This window comes from Nothobranchius furzeri, chromosome 4 (genome assembly GCF_043380555.1).
Source record: "Nothobranchius furzeri strain GRZ-AD chromosome 4, NfurGRZ-RIMD1, whole genome shotgun sequence".
In the NCBI taxonomy this organism is placed as follows: domain Eukaryota; kingdom Metazoa; phylum Chordata; class Actinopteri; order Cyprinodontiformes; family Nothobranchiidae; genus Nothobranchius; species Nothobranchius furzeri.
The window spans coordinates 21,434,215-21,444,973 of record NC_091744.1 but is presented as its reverse complement, the minus strand read 5'-3'; positions in this window follow the sequence as shown (position 1 = coordinate 21,444,973).

Genomic DNA, 10,759 nt, shown 5'->3' with positions numbered 1-10,759 from the left:
AATCGACCCAGAATGATGTGAAATTGTGCTTTGTGCAACATAATTCTGGGTGCCATTTAAAAACCATAAGTGCTAATGACTCCATTCCTTTTTGGGGTAATAGGGGCTGTTGATTGGAGTACCCTAAAACAAACCTGACCTCTCTGAGACATACAGAAGCCAAGTTATAAGCTCACAAATGTGTGTTTAGAAGGCTGTCTTTAAGGAATAAGTGATCCGGTGAACTTTATGACCTAACCTGACCTCCTTAGGAATGTGCTATCATCATGAAACACAGGAATCAATTACAACTCAATAAATTCTACGTTTCTGTGATGTTTCAGCCTGATTGAAGCTTTTTTCTTAGAAATGGACCCGGAATGATGTGAAATTGTGCTTTGTGCGACATAATTCTGGGTGCCATTTAATTACCATAAGTGCTAATGACTCCATTCTTTTTGGAGCTAAAGGGGCTGTTAATTGGAGAACTCTAAAACAAACCTGACCTCTCTAGGACATTCAGAAGAAATGTTATAAGCCAACAAAGTGTAACTGGACTACTTCTTTAAAGTGACACCTGTCCCGGTGACTTTGGGACATGGTTTGACCCCCTTAGGAATGTGCTATCATCATGAAACACAGGAATCATTTACAACTCAATAGATTCTACTTTTCTGTGACGTTTCAGCTTGATTGAAGCTTTTTTCTGAGAAATGGACCTGGAATGATGTGAAATTGTGCTTTGTGCGACATAATTCTTGGTGCCATTTAATAACCATAAGTGTTAATGACTACATTCCTTTTTGGGGTTATAGGGGATGTTAATTGGAGTACTCAAAAACAAACCTGACGTCTCTAGGACATTCAGAAGAAAAGTTATAAGCCCACAAAGGTGTAACTGGACTACTTCTTTAAAGTGACACCAGGCCCAGTGACATTTGGGACATGGTTTGACCGCCTTAGGAATGTGCTATCATCATGAAACGTTCATATCACTTACAACTCAATAGATTCTACCTTCCTGTAACGTTTCAGCCTGATTGGACCTTGTTTTCACACAAATGGACCCAGAATGATGTGAAATTGTGCTTCGTGCAACATAATTCTGGGTGCCATTTAAAAACCATAAGTGTTAATGGCTCGATTCCTTTTTGGGGTAATAGGGGCTGTTGGTTGGAGTACCGTAAAACAAACCTGACCTCTCTGAGACATTCAGAAGCCAAGTTATAAGCCCCCAAAGCTGTGCTTAGAATGCAGCCTTTAAGGAACAAGTGATCCGTTGAGCTTTATGACCTAACTTGACCCCTTAGGAATGTGCTATCATCATGAAACACAGGAATAATTTACAACTCAATAGATCCTACTTTTCTGTGATGTTTCAGCCTCATTGAACCTTGTTTTCACACAAAAGGACCCAGAATGATGTTAAATTGTGCTTCGTGCAACATAATTCTGGGTGCCATTTAAAAACCATAAGTGCTAATGACTCCATTCCTTTTTAGGGTAATAGGGGCTGTTGATTGGAGTACCCTAAAACAAACCTGACCTCTCTGAGACATTAAGAAGCCAAGTTATAGGCCCCCAAAGGTGTGTTTAGAACGCAGCCTTTAAGGAACAAGTTATCCGGTGAACTTTATGACCTAACTTGACCTCCTTAGGAATGTGCTATCATCATGAAACACAGGAATCATTTACATCTCAATAGATTCTACTCTACGTTTCTGTGATGTTTCAGCCTGATTGAAGCTTTTTTCTGAGAAATGGACCCGGAATGATGTGAAATTGTGCTTTGTGCGACATAATTCTGGGTGCCATTTAATAACCATAAGTGCTAATGACTCCATTCCTTTTTGGGTTTATAGGGACTGTTAATTGGAGTAATCTAAAACAAACCTGACCTCTCTAGGACATTCAGAAGAAAAGTTATAAGCCCACAAAGGTGTAACTGGACTACTTCTTTAAAGTGACACCAGGCTCGGTGACATTTGGGACATAGTTTGACCGCTTTAGGAATGTGCTATCATCATGAAACATTCATATCACTTACAACTCAATCGATTATACCTTCCTGTAACGTTTCAGCCTGATTGGACCTTGTTTTCACACAAATGGACCCAGAATGATGTGAAATTGTGCTTCGTGCAACATAATTCTGGGTGCCATTTAAAAACCATAAGTGCTAATGACTTGATTCCTTTTTGGGGTAATAGGGGCTGTTGGTTGGAGTACCGTAAAACAAACCTGACCTCTCTGAGACATTCAGAAGCCAAGTTGTAAGCCCCCAAAGGTGTGCTTAGAATGCAGCCTTTGAGGAACAAGTGATCCGGTGAGCTTTATGACCTAACTTGACCCCTTAGGAATGTGCTATCATCATGAAACATTCATATCACTTACAACTCAATAGATTGTACCTTCCTGTAACGTTTCGGCCTGATTGGACCTTGTTTTCACACAAATGGACCCAGAATGATGTGAAATTGTGCTTCATGCAACATAATTCTGGGTGCCATTTAAAAGCCATAAGTGCTAATGACTCCATTCCTTTTTGGGGTAATAGGGGCTGTTGATTGGAGTACCCTAAAACAAACCTGACCTCTCTGAGACATACAGAAGCCAAGTTATAAGCTCACAAATGTGTGTTTAGAACGCTGTCTTTAAGGAATAAGTGATCCGGTGAACTTTATGACCTAACTTGACCTCCTTAGGAATGGGCTATCATCATGAAACACAGGAATCATTTACAACTCAATAAATTCTACGTTTCTGTGATGTTTCAGCCTGATTGAAGCTTTTTTCTGAGAAATGGACCCGGAATGATGTGAAATTGTGCTTTGTGCGACATAATTCTAGGTGCCATTTCATAACCATAAGTGCTAATGACTCCATTCCTTTTTGGGGTTATAGGGGCTGTTAATTGGAGTACTCTAAAACAAACCTGACCTCTCTAGGACATTCAGAAGAAAAGTTATAAGCCCACAAAGGTGTAACTGGACTACTTTAAAGTGACACCAGTCCCGGTGACCTTTGGGACATGGTTTGACCCCCTTAGGAATGTGCTATCATCATGAAACACAGGAATCATTTACAACTCAATAGATTCTACTTTTCTGTGACGTTTCAGCCATATTGAAGCTTTTTTCTGAGAAATGGACCTGGAATGATGTGAAATTGTGCTTTGTGCAACATAATTATGGGTGCCATTTAAAAGCCATAAGTGTTAATGACTCCATTCCTTTTTGGGGTAATAGGGGCTGTTGATCGGAATAACGTAAAACAAACCTGACATCTCTTAGACATTCAGAAGCCTAGTTAGAAGCCCCCAAAGGTTTGCTTAGAATGAAGCCTTTAAGGAACAAGTGATTTGGTGACATTTATGACCTAACCGGACCCCCTTAGGAATGTGCTATCATCATGAAACACAGGAATCATTTACAACTCAATAGATTCTACTTTTCTGTGACGTTTCAGCCTGATTGAAGCTTTTTTCTGAGAAATGGACCCGGAATGATGTGAAATTGTGCTTTGTGCGACAGAATTCTGGGGGCCATTTAATAACCATAAGTGCTAATGACTCCATTCCTTTTTGGGTTTATAGGGGCTGTTAACTGGAGTACTCTAAAACACACCTGACCTCTCTAGGACATTCAGAAGAAAAGTTATAAGCCCACAAAGGTGTAACTGGACTACTTCTTTAATGTGACACCAGGCCCTGTGACATTTGGGACATGGTTTGACCCCCTTAGGAATGAGCTATCATCATTAAACGTTCAGATCACTTACACCTCAATAGATTCTACCTTCCTGTAACGTTTCAGCCTGATTGGACCTTGTTTTCACACAAATGGACCTAGAACGATGTGAAATTGTGCTTCATGCAACATAATTCTGGGTGCCATTTAAAAACCATAAGTGCTAATGACTCCATTCCTTTTTGGGTTAATAGGGGCTGTTGACTGGAGTACCCTAAAACAAATCTGACCTCGCCGAGACATTCAGAAGCCAAGTTATAGGCCCCCACAGGTTTGTTTAGAACGCTGCCTTTAAGGAATAAGTGATCCGGAGAACTTTATAACCTAACTTGACCTCCATAGGAATGTGCTATCATCATGAAACACAGGAATCATTTACATCTCAATAGATTCTACTTTTCTGTGATGTTTCAGCCTGATTGAAGCTTTTTTCTGAGAAATGGACCCGGAATGATGTGAAATTGTGCTTTGTGCGACATATTTCTGGGTGCCATGTAATAACCATAAGTGCTAATGACTCCATTATTTTTGGAGTTAAAGGGGCTGTTAATTGGAGTACTCTAAAACAAACCTGACCTCTCTAGGACATTCAGAAGAAAAGTTATAAGCCCACAAATGTGTAACTGGACTACTTCTTTAAAGTGACACCAGTCACGGTGACTTTGGGACATGGTTTGACCCCCTTAGGAATGTGCTATCATCATGAAACAGAGGAATCATTTACAACTCAATAGATTCTACTTTTCTGTGACGTTTCAGCCTGACTGAAGCTTTTTTCTGAGAAATGGACCTGGAATGATGTGAAAATGTGCTTTGTGCGACATAATTCTGGGTGCCATTTAATAACCATAAGTGCTAATGACTCCATTCCTTTTTGGGGTTATAGGGGCTGTTAATTGGAGTACTCTAAAACAAACCTGACGTCTCTAGGACATTCAGAAGAAAAGTTATAAGCCCACAAAGGTGTAACTGGACTACTTCTTTAAAGTGACACCAGGCCCAGTGACATTTGGGACATGGTTTGACCGCCTTAGGAATGTGCTATCATCATGAAACGTTCATATCACTTACAACTCAATAGATTCTACCTTCCTGTAACGTTTCAGCCTGATTGGACCTTGTTTTCACACAAATGGACCCAGAATGATGTGAAATTGTGCTTTGTGCAACATAATTCTGGGTGCCATTTAAAAACCATAAGTGTTAATGGCTCGATTCCTTTTTGGGGTAATAGGGGCTGTTGGTTGGAGTACCGTAAAACAAACCTGACCTCTCTGAGACATTCAGAAGCCAAGTTATAAGCCCCCAAAGCTGTGCTTAGAATGCAGCCTTTAAGGAACAAGTGATCCGTTGAGCTTTATGACCTAACTTGACCCCTTAGGAATGTGCTATCATCATGAAACACAGGAATAATTTACAACTCAATAGATCCTACTTTTCTGTGATGTTTCAGCCTCATTGAACCTTGTTTTCACACAAAAGGACCCAGAATGATGTTAAATTGTGCTTCGTGCAACATAATTTTGGGTGCCATTTAAAAACCATAAGTGCTAAAGACTCCATTCCTTTTTGGGGTAATAGGGGCTGTTGATTGGAGTACCCTAAAACAAACCTGACCTCTCTGAGACATTAAGAAGCCAAGTTATAGGCCCCCAAAGGTGTGTTTAGAACGCAGCCTTTAAGGAACAAGTTATCCGGTGAACTTTATGACCTAACTTGACCTCCTTAGGAATGTGCTATCATCATGAAACACAGGAATCATTTACATCTCAATAGATTCTACTCTACGTTTCTGTGATGTTTCAGCCTGATTGAAGCTTTTTTCTGAGAAATGGACCCGGAATGATGTGAAATTGTGCTTTGTGCGACATAATTCTGGGTGCCATTTAATAACCATAAGTGCTAATGACTCCATTCTTTTTTGGGTTTATAGGGGCTGTTAATTGGAGTAATCTAAAACAAACCTGACCTCTCTAGGACATTCAGAAGAAAAGTTATAAGCCCACAAAGGTGTAACTGGACTACTTCTTTAAAGTGACACCAGGCTCGGTGACATTTGGGACATGGTTTGACCGCTTTAGGAATGTGCTATCATCATGAAACGTTCATATCACTTACAACTCAATCGATTATACCTTCCTGTAACGTTTCAGCCTGATTGGACCTTGTTTTCACACAAATGGACCCAGAATGATGTGAAATTGTGCTTCGTGCAACAAAATTCTGGGTGCCATTTAAAAACCATAAGTGCTAATGACTCCATTCCTTTTTGGGGTAATAGGGGCTGTTGATCGGAGCACCCTAAAACAAACCTGACCTCTCTGAGACATACAGAAGCCAAGTTGTAAGCCCCCAAAGGTGTGCTTAGAATGCAGCCTTTGAGGAACAAGTGATCCGGTGAGCTTTATGACCTAACTTGACCCCTTAGGAATGTGCTATCATCATGAAACATTCATATCACTTACAACTCAATAGATTGTACCTTCCTGTAAAGTTTCGGCCTGATTGGACCTTGTTTTCACACAAATGGACCCAGAATGATGTGAAATTGTGCTTCATGCAACATAATTCTGGGTGCCATTTAAAAGCCATAAGTGCTAATGACTCCATTCCTTTTTGGGGTAATAGGGGCTGTTGATTGGATTACCCTAAAACAAACCTGACCTCTCTGAGACATACAGAAGCCAAGTTATAAGCTCACAAATGTGTGTTTAGAACGCTGTCTTTAAGGAATAAGTGATCCGGTGAACTTTATGACCTAACTTGACCTCCTTAGGAATGGGCTATCATCATGAAACACAGGAATCATTTACAACTCAATAAATTCTACGTTTCTGTGATGTTTGAGCCTGATTGAAGCTTTCTGAGAAATGGACCCGGAATGATGTGAAATTGTGCTTTGTGCGACATAATTCTGGGTGCCATTTCATAACCATAAGTGCTAATGACTCCATTCCTTTTTGGGGTTATAGGGGCTGTTAATTGGAGTACTCTAAAACAAACCTGACCTCTCTAGGACATTCAGAAGAAAAGTTATAAGCCCACAAAGGTGTAACTGGACTACTTTAAAGTGACACCAGTCCCGGTGACCTTTGGGACATGGTTTGACCCCCTTAGGAATGTGCTATCATCATGAAACACAGGAATCATTTACAACTCAATAGATTCTACTTTTCTGTGACGTTTAAGCCATATTGAAGCTTTTTTCTGAGAAATGGACCTGGAATGATGTGAAATTGTGCTTTGTGCAACATAATTATGGGTGCCATTTAAAAGCCATAAGTGTTAATGACTCCATTCCTTTTTGGGGTAATAGGGGCTGTTGATCGGAATAACGTAAAACAAACCTGACATCTCTTAGACATTCAGAAGCCTAGTTAGAAGCCCCCAAAGGTTTGCTTAGAATGCAGCCTTTAAGGAACAAGTGATTTGGTGACATTTATGACCTAACCGGACCCCCTTAGGAATGTGCTATCATCATGAAACACAGGAATCATTTACCACTCAATAGATTCTACTTTTCTGTGACGTTTCAGCCTGATTGAAGCTTTTTTCTGAGAAATGGACCCGGAATGATGTGAAATTGTGCTTTGTGCGACATAATTCTGGGGGCCATTTAATAACCATAAGTGCTAATGACTCCATTCCTTTTTGGGTTTATAGGGGCTGTTAACTGGAGTACTCTAAAACACACCTGACCTCTCTAGGACATTCAGAAGAAAAGTTATAAGCCCACAAAGGTGTAACTGGACTACTTCTTTAATGTGACACCAGGCCCGGTGACATTTGGGACATGGTTTGACCCCCTTAGGAATGAGCTATCATCATTAAACGTTCAGATCACTTACACCTCAATAGATTCTACCTTCCTGTAACGTTTCAGCCTGATTGGACCTTGTTTTCACACAAATGGACCTAGAACGATGTGAAATTGTGCTTCGTGCAACATAATTCTGGGTGCCATTTAAAAGCCATAAGTGCTAATGACTCCATGCCTGTTTGGGGTAATAGGGGCTGTTGATTGGAGTACCCTAAAACAAATCTGACCTCGCCGAGACATTCAGAAGCCAAGTTATAGGCCCCCACAGGTGTGTTTAGAACGCTGCCTTTAAGGAATAAGTGATCCGGAGAACTTTATGACCTAACTTGACCTCCATAGGAATGTGCTATCATCATGAAACACAGGAATCATTTACATCTCAATAGATTCTACTTTTCTGTGATGTTTCAGCCTGATTGAAGCTTTTTTCTGAGAAATGGACCCGGAATGATGTGAAATTGTGCTTTGTGCGACATATTTCTGGGTGCCATGTAATAACCATAAGTGCTAATGACTCCATTCTTTTTGGAGTTAAAGGGGCTGTTAATTGGAGTACTCTAAAACAAACCTGACCTCTCTAGGACATTCAGAAGAAAAGTTATAAGCCCACAAATGTGTAACTGGACTACTTCTTTAAAGTGACACCAGTCACGGTGACTTTGGGACATGGTTTGACCCCCTTAGGAATGTGCTATCATCATGAAACAGAGGAATCATTTACAACTCAATAGATTCTACTTTTCTGTGACGTTTCAGCCTGACTGAAGCTTTTTTCTGAGAAATGGACCTGGAATGATGTGAAAATGTGCTTTGTGCGACATAATTCTGGGTGCCATTTAATAACCATTAGTGCTAATGACTCCATTCCTTTTTGGGGTTATAGGGGCTGTTAATTGGAGTACTCTAAAACAAACCTGACGTCTCTAGGACATTCAGAAGAAAAGTTATAAGCCCACAAAGGTGTAACTGGACTACTTCTTTCAAGTGACACCAGGCTCGGTGACATTTGGGACATGGTTTGACCGCCTTAGGAATGTGCTATCATCATGAAACGTTCATATCACTTACAACTCAATAGATTCTACCTTCCTGTAACGTTTCAGCCTGATTGGACCTTGTTTTCACACAAATGGACCCAGAATGATGTGAAATTTTGCTTCATGCAGCATAATTCTGGGTGCCATTTAAAAGCCATAAGTGCTAATGACTCCATTCCTTTTTGGGTTAATAGGGGCTGTTGATTGGAGTACCCTAAAACAAATCTGACCTCGCCGAGACATTCAGAAGCCAAGTTATAGGCCCCCACAGGTTTGTTTAGAACGCTGCCTTTAAGGAATAAGTGATCCGGAGAACTTTATAACCTAACTTGACCTCCATAGGAATGTGCTATCATCATGAAACACAGGAATCATTTACATCTCAATAGATTCTACTTTTCTGTGATGTTTCAGCCTGATTGAAGCTTTTTTCTGAGAAATGGACCCGGAATGATGTGAAATTGTGCTTTGTGCGACATATTTCTGGGTGCCATGTAATAACCATAAGTGCTAATGACTCCATTATTTTTGGAGTTAAAGGGGCTGTTAATTGGAGTACTCTAAAACAAACCTGACCTCTCTAGGACATTCAGAAGAAAAGTTATAAGCCCACAAATGTGTAACTGGACTACTTCTTTAAAGTGACACCAGTCACGGTGACTTTGGGACATGGTTTGACCCCCTTAGGAATGTGCTATCATCATGAAACAGAGGAATCATTTACAACTCAATAGATTCTACTTTTCTGTGACGTTTCAGCCTGACTGAAGCTTTTTTCTGAGAAATGGACCTGGAATGATGTGAAAATGTGCTTTGTGCGACATAATTCTGGGTGCCATTTAATAACCATAAGTGCTAATGACTCCATTCCTTTTTGGGGTTATAGGGGCTGTTAATTGGAGTACTCTAAAACAAACCTGACGTCTCTAGGACATTCAGAAGAAAAGTTATAAGCCCACAAAGGTGTAACTGGACTACTTCTTTAAAGTGACACCAGGCCCAGTGACATTTGGGACATGGTTTGACCGCCTTAGGAATGTGCTATCATCATGAAACGTTCATATCACTTACAACTCAATAGATTCTACCTTCCTGTAACGTTTCAGCCTGATTGGACCTTGTTTTCACACAAATGGACCCAGAATGATGTGAAATTGTGCTTTGTGCAACATAATTCTGGGTGCCATTTAAAAACCATAAGTGTTAATGGCTCGATTCCTTTTTGGGGTAATAGGGGCTGTTGGTTGGAGTACCGTAAAACAAACCTGACCTCTCTGAGACATTCAGAAGCCAAGTTATAAGCCCCCAAAGCTGTGCTTAGAATGCAGCCTTTAAGGAACAAGTGATCCGTTGAGCTTTATGACCTAACTTGACCCCTTAGGAATGTGCTATCATCATGAAACACAGGAATAATTTACAACTCAATAGATCCTACTTTTCTGTGATGTTTCAGCCTCATTGAACCTTGTTTTCACACAAAAGGACCCAGAATGATGTTAAATTGTGCTTCGTGCAACATAATTTTGGGTGCCATTTAAAAACCATAAGTGCTAAAGACTCCATTCCTTTTTGGGGTAATAGGGGCTGTTGATTGGAGTACCCTAAAACAAACCTGACCTCTCTGAGACATTAAGAAGCCAAGTTATAGGCCCCCAAAGGTGTGTTTAGAACGCAGCCTTTAAGGAACAAGTTATCCGGTGAACTTTATGACCTAACTTGACCTCCTTAGGAATGTGCTATCATCATGAAACACAGGAATCATTTACATCTCAATAGATTCTACTCTACGTTTCTGTGATGTTTCAGCCTGATTGAAGCTTTTTTCTGAGAAATGGACCCGGAATGATGTGAAATTGTGCTTTGTGCGACATAATTCTGGGTGCCATTTAATAACCATAAGTGCTAATGACTCCATTCCTTTTTGGGTTTATAGGGGCTGTTAATTGGAGTAATCTAAAACAAACCTGACCTCTCTAGGACATTCAGAAGAAAAGTTATAAGCCCACAAAGGTGTAACTGGACTACTTCTTTAAAGTGACACCAGGCTCGGTGACATTTGGGACATGGTTTGACCGCTTTAGGAATGTGCTATCATCATGAAACGTTCATATCACTTACAACTCAATCGATTATACCTTCCTGTAACGTTTCAGCCTGATTGGACCTTGTTTTCA